Source organism: Myotis yumanensis, unplaced genomic scaffold (genome assembly GCF_028538775.1).
Source record: "Myotis yumanensis isolate MYYU_CA2020_CCGP unplaced genomic scaffold, mMyoYum1.0.hap1 SCAF_8, whole genome shotgun sequence".
Classification (NCBI taxonomy): Eukaryota; Metazoa; Chordata; class Mammalia; order Chiroptera; family Vespertilionidae; genus Myotis; species Myotis yumanensis.
The window spans coordinates 41138761-41158761 of NW_027223759.1; the positions used below are offsets into that span (position 1 = coordinate 41138761).

The 20001-nt window shown below is 40.8% G+C and overlaps 1 protein-coding gene and 1 long non-coding RNA gene across 6 annotated transcripts in view; one reads left to right on the forward strand and one right to left on the reverse strand.

The window, feature by feature from the left end:
• NFE2L2 (NFE2 like bZIP transcription factor 2) overlaps positions 1–20001 on the forward strand; it is a 49803-nt gene that overhangs the window by 23907 nt on the left and 5895 nt on the right. Inside the window, exon 1 of one of the 4 annotated variants that reach the window (XM_070422691.1) lies at positions 14362–14377. The exons of the other annotated variants lie outside the window; for them this stretch is intronic. The gene's annotated coding sequence lies outside the window, so the exon portion shown is untranslated. Of the gene's footprint in view, positions 1–14361; positions 14378–20001 lie in introns of those variants that run through there. 4 annotated transcript variants of the gene reach the window in all.
• On the reverse strand, positions 342–7860 carry LOC139015208 (uncharacterized). Of its 2 annotated transcripts, XR_011472420.1 has the most exons (4): positions 5409–7860; positions 2596–2700; positions 1963–2055; positions 342–1639 (listed from the first exon to the last, which is right to left on the reverse strand). It is a non-coding gene; the product is annotated as an uncharacterized lncRNA (long non-coding RNA). The 2 variants fall into 2 exon arrangements; XR_011472419.1 differs by lacking the exon at positions 342–1639 and having other exon boundaries at positions 1697–2055.

The window sequence follows — 20001 nt, forward strand, 5'->3', positions numbered from 1 at the left end:
GAGGCCCAGATGAACTTATCCTTACCCTAGGAAGCTCTGTATTTCTTCTAATATTTTTATTGATTTTTAGAGAGGAAGAATGAGGGACACAGAAAGAGAAACATCGATGTGAGAGCACAACATCAATCCACTGCCTCCTGCACAACCCCTACCAGGGAACGAACTTATTACCTGGGCATGTGCCCCGACCGGGAATCGGAACGGTAACCTTTTGGTGCATAGGACAGTGCCCAACCAACTGAGCCACACAGCTGTATTTATGAGCCTTATTATTGTTTCCCAATAAAAAAAATAAAAAACCTTAAATCTACAAAGCATTTTTTAGCAACTCAATTTTTTGATTCTCGGTATCTACTTGGTAAAGTCCACTTTATATTCTGACCACAATGGCTACCATCTGTACTCACCTGAATGGCTTCCTGGTTTACATATTTGGAAACTGGGGCTAACTTCTGAGTTGTTTTTGAGAGAGAAAAAGAGGGAGGGAATGGGAAGGGGGAGAGAGAGACATGGAGATGTTCAGCACAGCAGTCCCACTTGAGAGACTTGAGGGTGTGGTTCCCGGCTTTCTGAAGCTGGCTTAGCCCCACCTTGCTGACAACTTGGGAACACGCCCAGAAGGGAGCTGCACCCTGTGCCAGCCAGCCAGGCCTCTCTCCAGTGTTGCCAAGCAGAGGTTGTGCAGCCCAACTCCAGTCTTGTCCCAACCATCCTCCCATTGGAGGGGTACCTTTAATCTCCCCTGGAAAGCTGCCTGCTTTTCTAACTAGTCATGTTAATTCATCCCCTCCTATTGCTTTAAGATTTAAAAAACAGTATTCTATTCCTTCACTTGTTCTTAATGAGTTTTGTGCTGAAGATGTGCATGATAGTTGTTTACCTCAAAACGGAAGAATTTCAGTGTTAACAGGTTCTGTGTGATACATATTTGTATTTCTCTTTTTTAAAGGTTTATTTTATTTTATTTATTTATAGAGAGGGAGGGAGGGAGAGAAACATCGATAATGAGAGAGAAACATCTTTTGATTGCCTTCTGTATGCGCCCTAACCAGGGGATCAAACCCATAACCTGGGTATGTGCCCTGACCAGGAATCGATCCAGTCACCTTTTGGTGTACGGGAGGACGCTCCAACCAACTGAGCCACACTGATCAGGGCTATACTTGTATTTTAATGAATCATTTTCCCCATTAAATGCCCTTTCTTTCTTTTTTTGCTGGAATGTAGCCGACATTCAGGGTGGGTTAGTACCATTTTGGCCCTCACCCTCTAAAGTCTGTGTGAGAGGCAGCATTGACAATATTGACTGGGTATGTAGGTGGCCTACTGATAAGTATGGAATTTTGCTTTACTCCAGACTTGACAATCTTTTGTCTGCTCTGCTTCAGCACAAAATTATATCAGACATGGATGCAGAACCCAACCTATTCCCAGTCTAAGGGAATAGAGTAGAGGGGAACATGATCATCGTGCTTTGTGCCTTCTGTGACCAGAATGGGAGCAGAGGCATGACATATGGAACTACGCTCCTTCTTCAGGTGCTTGAGGGCTGACCTGTACTTCTTGCTGGTTTGTTTTACAATACTGTAGTCTTGCTGTTGTGTGTAGAGCATGTTCAGGAACCATCAATTTTTTTGACCTAGCAAAAAATAATTTTTTTTAATCATTAAAATTCTGGTAATGAAAACCACCCAACATTAAAACGATCATTTTTTACTTGTAATAGGAAAATAATACAGGACGTTGTTTTTATTCTTGGCAGTTCTTGGTGAAACATAATTAAAATCAACTCCAAAGGACAGGGCAGCTTTACATTGTGCTGGTTGGGTCCTCCCCTCACCCCTGACCATGTGCTCCCTTCCACTGGTTCCCAAGCTGAGACCAGACCAAGAATGAAAACCGTCCTCTGGTTCAGATTCTTTTCTCTCCCCAGAAACAGTTCTCTGCTGGGAACTTCTTTACCAGGCTGCGCGTTTGGGAGAGTCCTTGCGACTGTGAGGATGGTGACTCTGAAGTGGGAGATTCCAGGTTACGTTTCACTTGAAAAAATGGGTTCTGCAATGAAAAGGAGAGGGACTGAGAAGAAAAAGATTAGTTTACAGGATTCCTTTTAATGAACCCAGGAGGAATGCAGCTTTTTTGGATTATTCCTGAATGCTAAAGAATAAGGGACTTCTTTACAAAAATTAACTAAGACAGTGTCCCAGTTTCAAGGGGCTCACCCCGTGTTTATCAAAGAGGGTGCTGCTGGCACGTTGGCTGTACGGATTCTCTTTGGAGTGGAGGACAGTTCCACATTGCAGGACATTTTACGACAACCGGAAAGTGGACCCATCCACCCCCATACAATTTCAAACATTCCAAAGTGGTGGCAGCAACCCAATGGAATCATTGTGATGCATTCACTTCTAGAATGTTACTGCTTGTTCTCAGGAAATCTTCTTTGATCTTTATAGAGAGGCCCACCATCTCCTCAGATGGCAGCCCGCACACACCTTGTATTCTAAACTGAAAGGGGGTAATGAGAGAGAGAGAGAGATCATAGAAACTGATGACGGCCCTGGAAACCAGAGGGACCAGGTACATTTCACTTACTCAGGTAGAGTAGGTAGTCCAGTTCCCTTAACAGAGCGATGTTATTTGATGGTAGTTGTTACCATGATTTACCATTTCTTGGGCCTGTAGCTGGGAAGAATTGGTCTGAAAAAGATAAACAGCATTTTTAATATTCAAGATGAAGTTAAAAATCTCTTTCTGGGTCTTTACTGCCTGTTTTACTAGATGCTTTTTAAAAAATATATATTTTATTGATTTTTTACAGAGAGGAAGGGAGAGAGATAGAGAGTTAGAAACATCGATGAGAGAGACACCGATCAGCTGCCTCTTGCACACCCCCTACTGGGGATGTGCCCGCAACCAGGGTACATGCCCTTGACCGGAATCGAACCTGGGACCTTTCAGTCCACAGGCCAATGCTTTATCCACTGAGCCAAACCGGTTTCAGCATACTAGATGCTTTTTGAAGATGTCAGAAAACTGAGGTAAAAAAGTAAGGAAAGCTGTAGCATAACTGAAGAGGTTGCAATGTAATAATTTGATGGTTTAGCACAAAAGTCTTGATTATGGGGGCAAAGTGAGGTTGTCCATTTCTTGTCTTTTTTCTGAGGGAAATAACTAGTGTTCTCTAATACAATACACTTAACATTTGTATTGATTAATTAATTGTTATATTATCCAAATTACAAAATTCTTTAATGGGTATTTGAAGATACTATCATGTTCTTTCAAAAAATCAATTTCATTGTTAACTTGGAGTGTGCATTTATAGTTCTTAAGATATAATACTTTGTGTCTAGTAGAGCACCCAAAGAATAATTTGAAGTATCGATACTGTAAATGAAGTTAAATAATTTTCTATGACAAATAGTTGGGTCATAAATTATATTAAACATGATACATTTGTTACTTTGATAATTAGAACTCTTTAATCCCAGATATCTTAAGTATACAATGAAAATACTGAATTCTGGGTGTAAATGTACACTTATTCATTCCGCAAATATTTATTAGGTATTTACACACCCTGGGGAACTTTCAAGGCATGCAGTTATTTTGCTCTTCCAAGATAATGCAGCAAATATGTTGTCCTCCTTGAAGGACATTTGCTTTTCAAATTGCCCCTCCTCATTAATCAATCCCTTCGCTCTGTTCACACCTGGGTTATAGGGCATGCTTCATATCATAATGACTATAAATTACTTTACATCTTTATCCTCCTGCTTAAGGTATGACTTCTTCTAGGATAGGGACTGTCATTTATTCATTTTTGTAACTAATGTCTGGCACTGTGCCTAGTACTTAATTGATAGTAATTGCTCAATAAACATGAGCGTGAGTCTGTTACTGCGCTCTAGGAACTTTGTGTTCATATAAGCTCCTCTGTGATACATGACAGCTTCATGACTGTACAGAGGAGAGGTAGCGTTTTAACTGGACTCTTTTATAAGCCCTGGGTTTCATTTGGCTCAAGCTGCAGGTACCAGCTGGATGGGCTGTGGCTGCATAATCGGTCACTAGGGCTGGAAAGGTTATTTTGGGGTCTGTTGAGGGCCTTCACGTGCCTGTGTATGGCACTGCAAGTATACAAGGCAGCTGGAAATCATGGGAGGTTTTGGAAAGGGCAAGACACATGAAGTGGATGTGGACAAGGAGTTGTTATGGCCTGTGAATTGAGGTTGAAGGCAGAGAGATGGTGAGGGCGCTCTTCTGTGTGTGAGTGCGGTTGAGCAGGTTTGGCATCAGCACAAATATTGGGATCTCTAATTCCAACTCTAAACTGTACCTTTGTTAACTGTTTAAAACCAATTTTTTTAAAGTTTGTAGGGGAGTCGATGCTCCTACTTTTGGCCCCAGGACACAACCATTTGTGCTTAAATTTGCATGCCCTGTTAGTGCGGTGTTTTAACAGAACCCCACCCGCCAGTGTACTAATTCCACTGATGTCAGGAGAGGAGGACAAGCCAGAGATGCCATTTTGCTGTGAGGATGGATTTTTTCTTCAGGGAGGCACAGGGGGGGGTTTCTCTGTTTCTGTCCTTTTCTAAGATTGATTTACTCTTACTGTCTTCTGTCACCTCTGACAGTCTCATCCATGGCTGCCAGTCCCAATGATTGGCAGTATTCATCCAAGGAAAAAAACAAACGAGTATCCTCGCTTTTCCCTCCCAGGGGCTTTGCTGTGAGTCCCGAGCTAGCAGAGGTGGGCGTCTGACCGTGTTGGTGATGGCAGTTGCTGCCTCTCAGGCCCTGCCCTAGGCTGGGCAGAGTGCTGAGTGCTTGAACAAGCCGGTTTTGTCACATGCACTCCTTGTTCTGCCCTGTGAGGTAAGGAGCATTGTCCCTGTCTTATAGGCAAAGAACTCAGGCCGTGAGAGGTTAAGCTGATAGACTTTACAGTGGGATGTGCCTTTTTTATCTTCTTTAAGATGCAGCTGATGTCTGCATCACAGCATTCCTAAATGAAGAACAGAACTGGGCACAAGATGGAGCACACGGTACACATTCAGCAACTGGTGGTTGTGATTATTGTCCCATTTCCTTTTTGTCAGGGATATTCGAATGTGTGGAGGTCATCTTAGATTACCTCCTTGAATTCTAGCCATGTAACAGCATAAACATCCATACCACTTCTTGCTCCTTGCTATAAACTTCTCACTCTCCTGTGGTCTTCCATATACATGTCCCTGGTCACGTGTGAGGGGCTGATTGTTGTGGCAACTGAAAGGTCTTCAAACAGAAAACCGATCCTTAGCAAGGCCTTAATGTGCGCCCTAGGACAGCAGAGAGCCACACATTGCCCAGCTTCCCCGTGGGACCCTCGGCTTGTCTGCTGGGTCCCCTGTACTTACGTGGATTGATAAGCCATCTCACTGAACTCCTTCCCAGATACACTCCTTCACATGTGGCAAATTTCTTATCCTGGGGCTCTGGGCTTAGGAACGGAATAGTGTCCACAAGCAAGCTGTACGAACAGAGTGAGTTTGGAGAGTAGAAGTACGTTAGTGGAAAGCTAAATCCCATCATGGACTGAGCTGACCCTTGTGGCCTTGCCTTCTTCCAAAGCCCACGCCCTCTTTTAGTCTTTAAAGACTAAAGTATTTCTTTAGTAATAACTACCTAAGTAACTGACCGAAAAAAAAAAAGAAAAAAAAAAAAGGAAAAGAACCCTCTAAGACCCTCGGGGAGATGACATGCTGAAAACTTTTTACACTCAGCACCCTCTGTTGTTGCCATGCAGATGTCTGATAGATACATAAGCAAGTTAGGACCTCACTGTCTATTTTTTGTATGTGGTCAGACACAGAAGCCTGAAAATGAGATGCTTCTCATGTTCATTTGACATCTGCAATAGGAGTTGAATTTATTAATAGTATTAATACCTCACCCCTGAGTTGTCCTGTACTTCTATGGAGTATCTGCATACTGTTTTTTCATATGAAAAAGAATTCTGTGAGGATGTATATTCTGTCCGGGTTTTCCCTTAGAGGAACAGCACAGTGAGGTTAGGTGGCCAGGCCAAATCTAGCCCCAACTGGCACCCCGCGGGTCTTCCTAAGCGAGTATTCTTTACTCCCTTAAAGAGGCCGAGGTCAGTCTGAAGCAAGAGCCTGTGCTAGTTAAGTGCTTCTGTAATATAAACCTGGGTTGGATCTCATTGTCACCATTTATTAGATGGGGGTCTTCACACAAAATTCCTTCACCTCTCCATGCTCCAGTTCCCTTACTCCAAAAGGGTGATGATAATACTACCCACTTCACAGATTGTTATAAGCAAAACAGATAATGAATAAAAGTGCCTGGAATAGTGTTGAGCACATAGAAAGTGTACAATAAGTGGTAGCCATTATTATTACTTAGATTGGGCCATACCTGTCTTTAATCTGTACTTAAAATATTGGCACTGCAATCTTTCATTCTCAAATTTTAATGTGAAGGCTCACTAAGTAACCACTGTTCTTACATATTTATTTATTGGATTAATTGAAAAGATTTACATTAAGGGAAAAATAAGATTCCTGTACTTATTTGAAGTGAATGTAATATGATATATACACTAATTATAATTTCCTTTTTAAGAGCTCCAAATAGATGCCAGGCAATTGGCAATAAGTGGGTACTGTGCGTTTTTAAATACATACATCTGAAAGCAGTTGAAATATTTCCAGACTCAGGATTATTCATATCTTAGTTGGGACAGATAACACTTTCCCATCACCTAATGCCCCTTAATTTCTACTCAGTCATTAGATAACCTTGGCAATAAAGAATCATGGTGATTGTGTGGCACCTGGACCATAACTTTGATGAAGAATGTTAAGATGACTCATTTAGTCATTTGGAGCCCTCTTAGTAATTTCGATTCACATGAGTACTTTCAGGTCATTGAGAAAGCTTTTTACAAATAATTGCTAAAATAGTATAAATACTACCTCGTGTAGTTTGGAAGGGTTAATGTTCCCACTGTATCCTCAGGAAGTAGATTATAAAACGGAAGAATTGAGAATTCAACAGAATTCCCCCCAAAGACATTGTCACTAGCAACCTTTTTATTTTATTTTATTTTTAATATATTTTATTGATTTTTCACAGAGAGGAAGAGAGAGGAATAGAGAGTTAGAAACATCGATCAGCTGCCTCCTGCACACCCCCTACTGGGGATGTGCCCACAACCAAGGTACATGCCCTTGACCGGAATCGAACCTGGGACCCTTCAGTCCGCAGGCTGACGCCCTATCCACTGAGCCAAACCGGTCAGGGCTGTCTTTCAGATTTTAACCTAAGTCCTTTTAAGCCAGAGATTTTAAAGCAGATAAACCCACAGCTTTTGTCCTTGAGAAGACTAAAGGCTTGACTTCATGTGTTTATTATTCAGTTAGATTGAGAACATTTGGTAAAAGTGTTAAGCCTGTTTTATGCTATTGTTTTCCTAGGCGTGTAGCAAAACTGATTTAAAGGAAACACAACAACTACAGTGAACACTCTTAGAGCAAACCAGAATCTGACTTATATTTTGAGGAGTAGAGAAGCAAAGGGAGGCATTATGACATACTGAGTGGTGATTTGATTTATGGGTTTGTCCATCAGATTTACAGGGCTGCTTCTGCTACAAATGCCACATCATGATGCAAGTGCTTTGTGCTCTTAAAGCACTACGGATGTAAGGGTTGGTGTCTCCAAGGGCTTTCTTTCTCCGGGGAGACGTAGAACTGTTCCCAGGTGTTAGTGAGCCTTTGGATGAGTCCATTTGGAATGTGCATTTAGTGGGTACATGGCCTTGACCTCATGATTTGGGAGTTCTTAGGGCTCCACATTAATTTTGAACCACTTTTGCTTTTGGTAGCAGAGAGACCTGTCTGAAGGGGCTTAGAGCTTCGAGGCTCTTAGCCAGATTGTATTGAGCTTGGGGGGGGGGGGGGGGGGGAGGAAAGTTTTCTACAGAAAAGTGAGCGTCAAACTTTGATCGGTTTCTCCTAATAACAGAGTTTTATAGGCCAGTAATTTGGCTGCAGGATCAAATCCTATATAACAGTTTTGTAAAGGTCTGTTTTCAGAGTAATTCCTAATAGTTCATGAATCTTTAATTAATAGAAATTGTAATAGGAAAGTCTAGTTTAAAATCTAATTTGTATTGGGTTGACCAGATGACCCCTCCTGGGTTCTGCTCAGTCAGATACCCATTTAGCATCTTTGGGCCTCAGGATCCTCATTCATAAACCTGGGCTTTGGACTATGATCTCCAAGATCACTGTCAGCTCTCCTTAGTCAGTTATGCATTCTAAATGTAATTTAATGGCCAACAAACATCTGTTCCTGAGAAACACTTCCCTAGAAAGAATGGCTCTTTAATGAGTTGGTAAATGGGTCATCCGGGCTGGACTTGCTTTTTCTTTGAAGTTTACCTTATCTGTTAGAAGGGCTGAAGTTGCTGATTTTGCCTGTTATGATTGAGTGTTTCACCTATTGAGACTTTGTCCATCCTCTCTCTTATCTGTGTGCACCATGGCCTCTACGTTTCTTGTCCTTGCCACTGTTCTACCAGCTCCAAAGTCACCAACCAAACTTAGCTTGGCTGGAGCGAGGCTGGGCATGGACTGGTGGTTAAAGAATGCTGTCCTCTGGCCAATTGACATTTCTGTATGTGAGGTTTATTCTCTTCTTTAGCCTTAATTTTATTGTTAAAAGATAGTGGGAAGGGCTAATTTTGAAATGATTCTGGAATTAACATAGGAGATCTTTACAAACAGTTAATATGTATTTATTGAGTGGGTACCATGTGCCAATATGCTGCAAGGTGTAAAGGACACACACATAAGTTGGGGAATGGGCACTTTCACACATGGCTGGTGAGAGTGTAAAAGGTACAACCTCTGTGTAGAGCTATTTGGCAGTATCCATCATAGTTTAAAATGCATATACTCTTTGACATAATGATTCTACTTCTACATATTTATCCTACAGGTATCCTCACACATTATTAAATGATTTATGTATAGGATACTCATTATAGTATTATTTGTAATAGCAAAAGGTTAGGAATAACTTAAAACCCAAAAGGGGCTGATTATTACATAATTATGTTAAATAACATTATTATGGTACATATGAATAATGAATATCTTTTTACGGAAGACATAGCCAGGAGTTTACAGCTTAGTAAGACCATTGTAAGAAAGCTCAGATAAGACATGTAAAGTATAAAATACTGGCTTTGTGGAAGGATTAATATATGCTAAGCTCTCCTTATTCAGTTACGTTGACCTGATTTACCCATAAGTCTTCAGGGCAGTCAGGTCTGAGTGTCAAGAGGGCTGCCTTCCAAGTCTTAGTGTTGTGCTTTGGGGAGAGGGTACTGGGGCTAACCCAGTTTTCAGCCCTTGTCCTGTTGTGTGAATACCGAGATCAGCACCACAGCACGAGAAGAGCCTGCCAGGCTCAGAAACAGTTCTGGATTAAATCCTGGCTCTGCTAGTTGCTGGACATGTGATTCCAGGCAAGGTTGCTCAATGCCCAAAGCCTAAATGTGCTCATCCATAAATAAAAATAAAGCACCTTCCCTCATGCTACTTCAGTGAGGCTCAAATGAGATAGGGACGGCCCAAGAACATGCCTGTAAACCATGCAACACCAGCTATAATAGAGGCTGTTAGGTACCCAGAGGCTGGCAAGCTGGAGCAAGAGATGCTAATTCAAAAACATATCTTTTTCCCTCTGCCAAATAACTTGGCATGAGTTGTAAAAGCAGGAAAGTAGACCAAAGGTGATTTTGAAATCCTTGATCTCAGACCTTGGCACAAGTAATTGCGCCCTCTAGACCTGTTTCCCTATTTGAAAAACGAAAGGGGCTGCCTGTGTGGGTCCGCTGGTCCCTTCTACTTGTAGCATTCGGTGACAGTGTGGCATTAGCAGTAATTCCCATCTTGGCTGAGATGAATCAATCATACTCACTGAAAAGTCCAAATGCCAGGAGGAAGTGTCTTTGCATATGAGAATTTTCCTTGCACTGGAAATCTGAGCCTCTGTGAGGAAAATATTGCCTCTAAGAATGCATACAGTGGGGATGTCTTCATTGTTTTGTGTTCTCTCCACCTCTGTAACCTCCTTTGCTATTAGATGTTGGCTTGCACTAGACCTTTGGAAAACCAGGCTTAACCCTTGGTTTACTGGGTAGGATGCTCATATGGTTGTGACTGCTGTACTTTGTCAGTTGTCACACCCATGTGCGGTCTTTCTGTGCAGTTTAGTGATGCCTTATCTCTAACAGTTTCTCATCATATCTCAAAACTAAGATCAGAGACCATTTTTCATCTGTGTCCCCGGCACCTCGAACAGTCCCTGGCACCTGAGAGGTGATTTCTACATATGTATTAGATGGGTAGATGGATTAATGATCCATTTATGGTTATATGTATACTAATCTTGTTGATCTTGATCACCTTTATTGTAACTACCACCATTCTGGTAAAATGAAATTTTAACCATTAGTAGCTTATTATTTCAAGAAATAATTTATAGTTTTAAAGTTCACACTAAGAAAATTAAACCCCTTGGAACATATTTTAACAGGACCTGCAGTTTTTTTTTAAAAGGAAGCTAAGTATTTTAAATAGGCTCTCTCTATATTACAATATGTAATATACATATTTAAAAATCATCATCGATAGCAGTGTTTAGCACCACCATGGGCACACAAGTCTTTGGCTAACAGCAACAAACTTCACATAGTACTTACATGTCCCCCAAGCCTGGATGACTGTCCTATTTCTTTTTTTTTTTTTTTAAGGTAATTGTAGCCCTAGCTAGTTTGGCTCAGTGGATAGAGCATCAGCCTGCAGACTGAAGGGTCCCTGGTTCAATTCTGGTCAAGGGAATATGCCCAGACTGTGGGCTTGATCCCCAGTAGGGGGCATGCAGGAGGCAGACAATCAATGTTTCTCTTTCAATATTGATGTTTCTCTCTCTCTCTCCTCCCTTCCTCTCTAAAATCAGTAACACATATATCTTGGGGGGAAAAGCTACAATAAAGAATTTAAATTTTTAGAAAAAGAGCTAATTGTAGGCAGTTAAATCTGAAAAAGGAGCTTTAAGATTGAAATAAATAATTGCTTTCTACATATTCATTACCCAAATTAGATAAAGGATCACTCAGTTTAGAAGTGGTTTTTTTTAAATTTTTTTTTAAATATATATTTTTATTTACTCTTTTACAGAGAGGAAGAGAGAGGGATAGAGAGTTAGAAACATCGATGAGAAACATCAATCAGCTGCCTCCTGCACACTCCCAACTGGGGATGTGCCCACAACCAAGGTACATGCCCTTGACTGAAATCGAACCTGGGACCCTTCAGTCCGCAGGCCGACGTTCTATCCGCTGAGCCAAACCAGTTAGGGCAAGAAGTGTTTGAGCATGCTGGAGCACTGCCCTCCCTCACGGGGGCAAGGGGGTGTCCTGTAGAAGAGGGCACACAAGGTCGGCCATGTAGGGCTGTTTGGCCCCAAAGTGGATATGTGAGTCACCTCATTAGTCCACACCCACTTAATGTCAGTGTACATAAGTTAACGTAGGTTAGGGAGTTAGACCCAATGCTCCTGAAGATTCTGGTGCCAATAATGGTGGGTGCCTGTGTGTGTGTGTTTCCCTGGAGAATCATTCTCAGAGTAATGGGAGACCTACTCTCAAAGGCTCCTTATGTGGAGGACAGCATCCAGAACTGAATACATATATGGCTTATTCAGAAGTGGGGAAGAGATTAGAAAAATGTATCCTAAAATTTGCTTATCAAACCAAGTCATTCTCTTGGCAAAGTACAGTAAAACCTTTTGTGGACTTCAACAGATATGAGACAAAATTTCCGGTCTGTATGTCATATGTGAAAACACCATTAATTTTTTTAAAAATATATTGTTATTGATTTTAGAGAGGAAGGGAAAGGGAGAGAGAGATAGAAACATCAATGATGAGAGAGAATCATGATCAACTGCCTCCTGCATGCCCCACACTGAGGATTGAGCTGCAACCCAGGCATGTACCCTGACCGGGAATCAAACCAACCATGACCTCCTGATTCATAGGTTAACACTCAACCACTGAGATACGCCGGCTGGGCAACACCTTGTTAATTTTAAAATGCTTTTAAACAAGATTTGCTTATAATAAATTAACAGATTTTTTGTTATTCACTGTTATTTTTAACAAATTTTAGCAAATAGGCCATATGTTGGAAAAAAACACTATAGTAATTTTACCGGCATAAATAAATATTACATATCTACAACTGTAGTCTACATATTTAAATCCAAGGGTCCCCACTCCTAAACAATGTTCTGCGAATGATTAACACGTGATTACACTGAATTGAGGGCAGTAATTGGTTCCATTGTCACGTGGTATGATTTTCTGCAGCAGTTTTAACCACTGCCAGCCGAGTGCCAGCCAATATTCCAACTTGCACTAAGCCGAGCCCCAGCCAGGTGCATTTGTTTACTCCTGGTGACTGGTGAATGCATGCATTTACTAGACCTATTCAGTATAAATTTAACATTACTGTAATACATATAGAAACCTTTTCTGTGAAATTAAACTTTTCATACATAATTTATTTTAATTATACAAATATGTCTACATAAGTAAAAACAGGTATACAAATTTGTCAGTTTTTTTAACATACACATTCGAAGAACCTACTTTATTATATAACAGACTTTCAGCTTTAATGGACTTCCCCTCCCCTGAATTATTCAGTCCATTATATCGAGGTTTTACTATAGTGATAACCCATACATAAATCCCTTGAGAGCTAGCAGCAGCATCCTGCTGACATAGATACTAACCAACAAGAAATAACTCTATTGCAGTGATTTTCAACCAGTGTGCCGCAATAACTTTTAAAACATTCAATACCGCCGAAACCGGTTTGGCTCAGTGGATAGAGCGTCGGCCTGCGGACTGAAAGGTCCCAGGTTTGATTCCGGTCAAGGGCATATACCTACCTGGGTTGCAGCCACATCCCCAGTAAGAGATGTGCAGGAGGCAGCTGATCGATGTTTCTAACTCTCTATCTCTCTCCCTTCCTCTCTGTAAAAAATTAATAAAATATATTTTTAAAAAAAACAAACAAGCAAAAAAACATTCAATACCTAACTATTTAGTTATGGGCGCTGACCTCTTTTCCCTTAGGTTGTCAAATTAAAAATTGATAACAGCCAACACAACAATAGCTGTCCAGTATGAATGAATCAAAATTATACCTATTATTTTTGTAAGATTGCCAAAAAGTATGTTTTTGGGTGTGCCACAGAATTTTAGTAATTAGTTTATGTGTGCCATGAGATGAAAGAGATTGAAAATCACTGCTCTATTAGAATCCAGGTATGAAACTTCTCATACCTGGATCTAATAGGAACGTCAGATCCATGCACTTTTGGTTGCAAGTGGGATCACCTACTATTTTGGAAAGTAACTTTCTGATTTATTTTGGGCCCACTACCTGTGTGTCTTGGGAAAATAAATAATCCAAGTTCCTATTCTGAGTCACTTTCCAGTCTTGCTTTATCTTTGCATCAGGCTTTGCAGTTTGCAGACAAATGTAATGGGTGAGTTCCAGTAAACTGGCGGTATCATATTTCTTGGATTGAATCATTGCTGAGAGACTTTTTTTTGAACAGGAAGCAGTCCATGAAAGTGTACAGAGTAACATGTCAGACGGAGGAAAATTCTTGTTGAAAAACAAAAGGGCAGCAGGATGGTTTACAACCAGGGAAGAGCAAATTTGTGATCTACGGTTTTCTTTTGTTGAATAATTTGTTTCTTGGTGTATGTTTGAGAATTTTTATGCTGTTAAAAATCTCTAGTTGTTGAAGGTTAGGGAAGTAATCCTTAGACTTATCTAGAAGAAAAACTTGGATTAGTGGTAACTTTTACTACACTAAGAGTCTCTGTTAGCCCTAACCGGTTTGGCTCAGTGGATAGAGCGTCGACCTGCAGACTGAAAGAGTCTCTGTTGACATATATAACTAGTTGCTAGGTCAGTTATTTTTTTAAATGGAGCTGTAATTACACAGAAACAAACCTGGTGACATTTACATTTGACCTAGATGGCCGGAGGTCTTTCCATCGACAACATTTGTACTCTATATTTTTTGGGGGGGGGGGGGGGGAGAATCGGGGAGATTTCTTAGTTTATTTATTTTTAAAATGTGCTTTTTTTTATTATTGATTTTTAGAGAAGAAGGGAGAGGGAGAAATAGAAACATCAATGAGAAAGAAACATCAAGCAGCTGCTTCCTGCACGCCGCCTACTGGGGACCGAACCTGCAGCAGGCATGTGCCCTGACCAGGAATGAACTGGTGACCTCTTCATGCATGGGCCAATGTTTAACCACTGAACCGCACTGGCCAGGCAATCTTAGTTTTTTTAATTTATTGGGGTGCTGCTGGTTAACAAAATTATGCAGGTTTCAGCTGCATAATTCCACAACACATCATCTGTACATTGTATTGTGTGTTCACCACCCCAAGTCAAGTCTCCTTCTACCACCATTTATTCCCCCTATATACCCTCTTCCACCTCCCCCCAATGATTTTTTTTAATCACCTAGTTCACAGTTATTGAAGCAATATGTGCAAAAGTTAGCAAATCAATCCAGTAGAACCAAAAGTACTTGAATGTTGGATAACTATAAAGCAGGGGTCCTCAAACTACGGCCCGTGGGCCACACGCGGCCCGCCGAAAACATTTATCCGGCCCGCCGGGTGTTTTTGCTGCCGCTGTGTGCATAGGAATTTGTTCATAGTTTTTTTTTAAACTATAGTCCGGCCCTCCAATGGTCTGAGGGACAGTGAATTGGCCCCCTGTTTAAAAAGTTTGAGGACCCCTGCTATAAAGAGTAAGCTGTCATCTGCCCTCTCTAGAATTCTCATGGAGAAAATGATTGGCATTGTGTTGTGTACTTTGTAATGAAACAGTGGGAGAGAAGCAAAGAGAAGTAAACGGATAGATAAATATTTATAAAGCATAATGGTCATCAGCAAGATAGATGTATTTTAAAAATACATTTGCTTGGTGTCATTTTACTTTAGTAAGGATTATACTGTAAAGAATAGCCTTTTGAATCAAGGAGAATTTTCTTGTTTTACAAATTCTGCAAAATTCAGGCATGCCCTCAGTTGTTTTTGTAGGCTATAGCTTTTCATTTGGTTTATACCCTAATGTGGTAGGATATGATTCATGTTCCATCCGGTTTTGCTCAAAAATACTTGAGTAGCTTCTATGGAAAAAATATTAGATCAGATTTAACTTTAAGTAAATAATCTAACAACGTGGGTATAATACAAAGACTGAAATGTGTGGAAAAAAACATTACCAGGTGTAACTTAGACTCTGAATGGTAGTGATTAATATTTGGATAACCAGATCTCAAAGGAACAAACTAAGATTTAGCCTTACTGGCATGACTCAGTGGTTGAGCATCGACCTATGAACCAGGAGGTCACTGTTCAATTCCTAGTTGGGGCATATGCCTGGTTTGCGGGCTCTATCCCCAGTGTGGGGTGTGCAGAAGGCAACTGATCAATGATTCTCTCCCATCGATGTTTCTATCTCTCTCTCCCTCTCCCTTCCTCTCTGAAATCAATAAAAAAAATGTTTTTTTTAAAGATTTATTTTCTTAATGAAAATACATGATTTTAAGAAGGGATAACATGAGATATTGTCCTAACCCTTATACTATAGCCCTAACCGGTTTGGCTCAGTGGATAGAGTGTTGGCCTGCAGACTGAAGAGTCCCAGGTTCAATTCCGGTCAAGGGCATGTACCTTGGTTGCGGGCACATCCCCAGTAGGGAGTGTGCAGGAGGCAGCTGATCGATGTCTCTCTCTCATTGATGTTTCTAACTCTCTATCCCTCTCCCTTCCTCTCTGTAAAAAATCAATAAAATATATTTTAAAAAAACCTTATACTATAAAATTGGAAGTGAGGATCAGTTTTTATTTTCTGTTAATGAAGTTAGTAACCTATAATTTATTTTTTCTAGCGGTTTATTGGTGAAATTTACTTTTAGAAGGAAACCTCCCACCACCTTCCTGTCATTCATAGGACAAAACAGAATATGGGAGACGGAAGGAAAGAAAGGATATTGGAGGGTGCAGGTCCCATTTACACATTTGAATGTATGATAGTAACCATTTTATTTTTCATTTCAAATACTTTCCAAAAAAGCCTCTGTTTAGTGAATTGCTTTAATTTAGGAGAAGGTTGTGATATCTTTTCTGGTATTTTCATTTTTGCTTTATTTTTTCTGATTTTGGGAGGATTTTTTGAGCATGCTAAATGCTGGTTTGTTCAAGGCACTAAAATTGGCTTGCAAAAAAACTATTTAATATGGCATTCTGTGTTCAAAGCCTTTCTTATTTGTTTATCCTGGAACGAAGATGTTTGTTTTAAACTGGTTCGAGTTAATTGTCCAACTTCAGATTTCCCATAAAACATGTAACAGATTATCCAGATGGCAAATGATGATATATATGTGTTAAATATGAGTATTTCTGTTGACCAGATGGTGATTTCATGTGAATTGTTGAACATTTATGTTTCTTTTTTCTTTATTAAGGTATTACATATGTGTCCTTATCCCCCCTTTACCCTCCCCACCCCTGCTCATGCCCTCACCCTGTGTTTCCTATTAAACCATCTTTTGTCTAAGACCAGTTGGTAACATAATTTGGAACACAGTCAGGTATCACTAAAGGACAACAGCAAAAATTCAAACACTAAGTGGCTGCAGCATTGGCTCCATGCGGCATGTGAAGGTTCACAGCCAGCGCCTGCCTTGCCCTTGGAAAGATCTTAAGGAAACACCTGTTGGGATGCTGTACAAACCATCCCCCTCCTTTCCCTTCTGTCCCCAAACCCTTCTTATCCGCCATTTTGCATGGCGCTTGGAGGGGAAAGGACAGTTGTACTTCCTCAGGGCCTGGGATTTACGTGCAGAGCGGTTTCAGTTCTTCCTTAGGCACTTCCCTTCCCCCTGACCAGTGTCATGTTGTTCGTTGCGGCTCCACCCAGACTGTTTCCTTTTCGATGGTGCTCAGCTTTGCCAGGATGGGTCATTTGTGGAAGAAGTCATGTGTCTAGTCACAGGGCTCCTTATAGGAAACGCTCACTGCCTGTTAAGTGAGCATAGGACACACACGGTCCTGAGCCTGTGGGATGCCCTGGCACTGAGCCTTGGATGGACAAACTGTTCTCATTTTCAACATAAAGCTTTGAGTATTTCATACAGTATCAGATCCCTGCAGGTGTTTTTCTTTTGAAATTTGGGCAAAAATCTGAGTAACACAGTATTACATATTAAGGCTATGACAAGAAACCCATTGTTGCTGCAATCTAGATTTGAGCAGAACTGTTAGTTTTCAAAAGCAGGAGTTTTCTTCTAGAGACTTTTCATAGCAGAACTAAACATTACATAAAAATAAACACAAACACAGAGGAAGCCCGAGAACACTTTGAAACCTGTTCGGGGCCCATTGTTATTGCAATGAAGGCTGCCCAGGTGTCACTTGAAACATCTTTTGGTGGCATTCTTGGCGGACACAGTATGCTAGGGCTGTAGGAGTCCTCTGTCCCCCATGGTTCCCATTGTTTGAGATCAGATATGAGAACAGGTGCTCAGGATCTGATCCAAATGATACTCATTTCATGGTTTATTTTTCCTGTCTGTTAATAAGGATTCATCAAGATGTCCTTTCCTGATCACATTATGGGAAATTTCAGATTTCAGACCCCTGAGGAACCAGATAGCTTCATTGCTTTGTTATAATAAAGTTGTGGAACTCACTATAGTTAGGTCCACAACTTGATTATCCTATAGCCTGGAGTTTGGTTTCACTTATAGCTAGTAGCAGGACTCACCACTGTCAGCATGCATAACAGTATTTGCATGTGCTTTACATTTATAGAGAGTTCTTTCACTTGATTCATTTGATCCAATATCTGTATGATCAGGGGTGGGATGGAATAATTGTATTAAATTTATAGCTAAACCATCTGAACCCACTCAAGACATCTCATCTGGTGGGAAGGAAAAAAAAAGAAAGAATAGAGTTATTCAAACTCTTGGTGTGATTGTCACTAATAATTTGTGAATTACATTTGAAATTTTCCTCCAGCCATTCTAGGGATACTTTGGAATAGATTTGTGAGTTGTTTCCAACATAAATTGCTTAAGTGCTCTTTCAGTTCTTTTATGAAAACTCAAAACTGGCCCTGGCCAGTTTGACTCAGTGGATAGAGCATTGGCCTGTGGACTCTAGGGTCCCGGGTTCGATTCCCAGTCAAGGGCATATGCCTGGATCGTGGGCTTGATGCCCCCTAGCAGGCGTGCAGGAGGCGGCCGACCCATGATTCTCTCTCCTCATGGATGTTTCTCTCTCTCTCTCACTCTCTCCCTTCCTCTCTGAAATCAATAAAAAATATATATATATTTAAAAAAAACACAAAAACTCAAAACTGGATACAGCCCTAGCTGGTTTGGCTCAGTGGATAGAGCGTCAGCCTGCGGACTGAAGGGTCCCGGGTTTGATTCCAGTCAAGGGCACATGCCGGATTGTGGGCTTGATCCCGTGTGGGGCATGCAGGAGGCAGCCAATCAATGATTCTCTGTCATCATTGAGTTTCTCTCTCTCTCCCCCTCTTCCTTCTCTCTGAAATCAATAAAAATATTTATTTTTTTAAAAAACTGGATACTGGTTCTTATCCTGGGATCTTTTTATTTTTTTAATCCTCACCCAAGGATATGTTTTTATTGATTTTCTGTAGAGAATGGAAGGCAGGGAGAAACATTTATGTGAGAGAAACACTGATTGGTTGCCTCCCATATCCGCCCCAACAGGGGATCGAACCCACAACCTGGGTATGTGCCCTGACTAAGAATCAAACCTGCAACCCTTCAGTGCACAGGGCGATGCTCAACCAGCTGAACCACACTGGCCAGGGCCTGGGATCTCTTAACAAGGAGAAGCCCCAGGCCTAGGCAGTCTGGGGAAAGTGAGGGGGGGATGTATGTGTCAGAGTGGTCCCTGGGCACTAGGACAAGTACAGTATTTGGTTTCTCCTTTATTGATCTTCTGAATAGCTCACTGCACACTCTGCATCAGTTTTTGAGATTGGTAGGAAAGGTACTGCCTATTTTATACGGACTAGGATGTTGAGATTGTGAGATCATGCATTTTAGTGCTAGCATTTAGTAGATGTGAAAAGTCTAGATAAGATGTTCTGATGTATCTAGATTCACTAAGAAGATATGACCCAACCTAACCGAAATTTTACCTTGGCCTTTGTCTTTCACATGACCTTTGGGTAAACATGCCCATTAAAATGGAAACAAATTATTTTAAAATGGAAATTATTCCAATGACTTATGTTAATGGGGAGTTCCCTGAGAAGACAGCCATGAAAGCTTCTACATTGCTTATTTTCTTGCTTGTGGCCAGGAAAATGATCCACCTGACTTGTCTCAATCCAGCCTTCTGTAACCTGGCCACTTCACACTACCAAAATGTCAAAGCAAAGTATCTGAAACAATGGATTGATTTTATACCCTGTCCAATTTAGGAACCACTGGCCAGTGATCAGATTTTTTATTTTTAGTTCAGGCTAATAGTTTAAAAAGCATGAGTCAGTCCATGATTGCAGCTGCCCAGTGCATGTCCCTCCCAGCCACTTTCTTTCTAGTAGTCTCCCTTCTCTCTCAACCTCATTATTTTTGTCTGTAAAGTAGGGATATGTTATCTTTATGTGGTTGTTCTGAGGACTAGTTTGTATATGCAGAATACTTAGAACAATGCCTGACATAGAAAGCCCTTAAAGATTTCAGTTTAAACAGGTTTATCCTAGCCAGTTCTAAAGACTACAGGTGTTGCTTTAACTATACCTACCATGTGTTTTT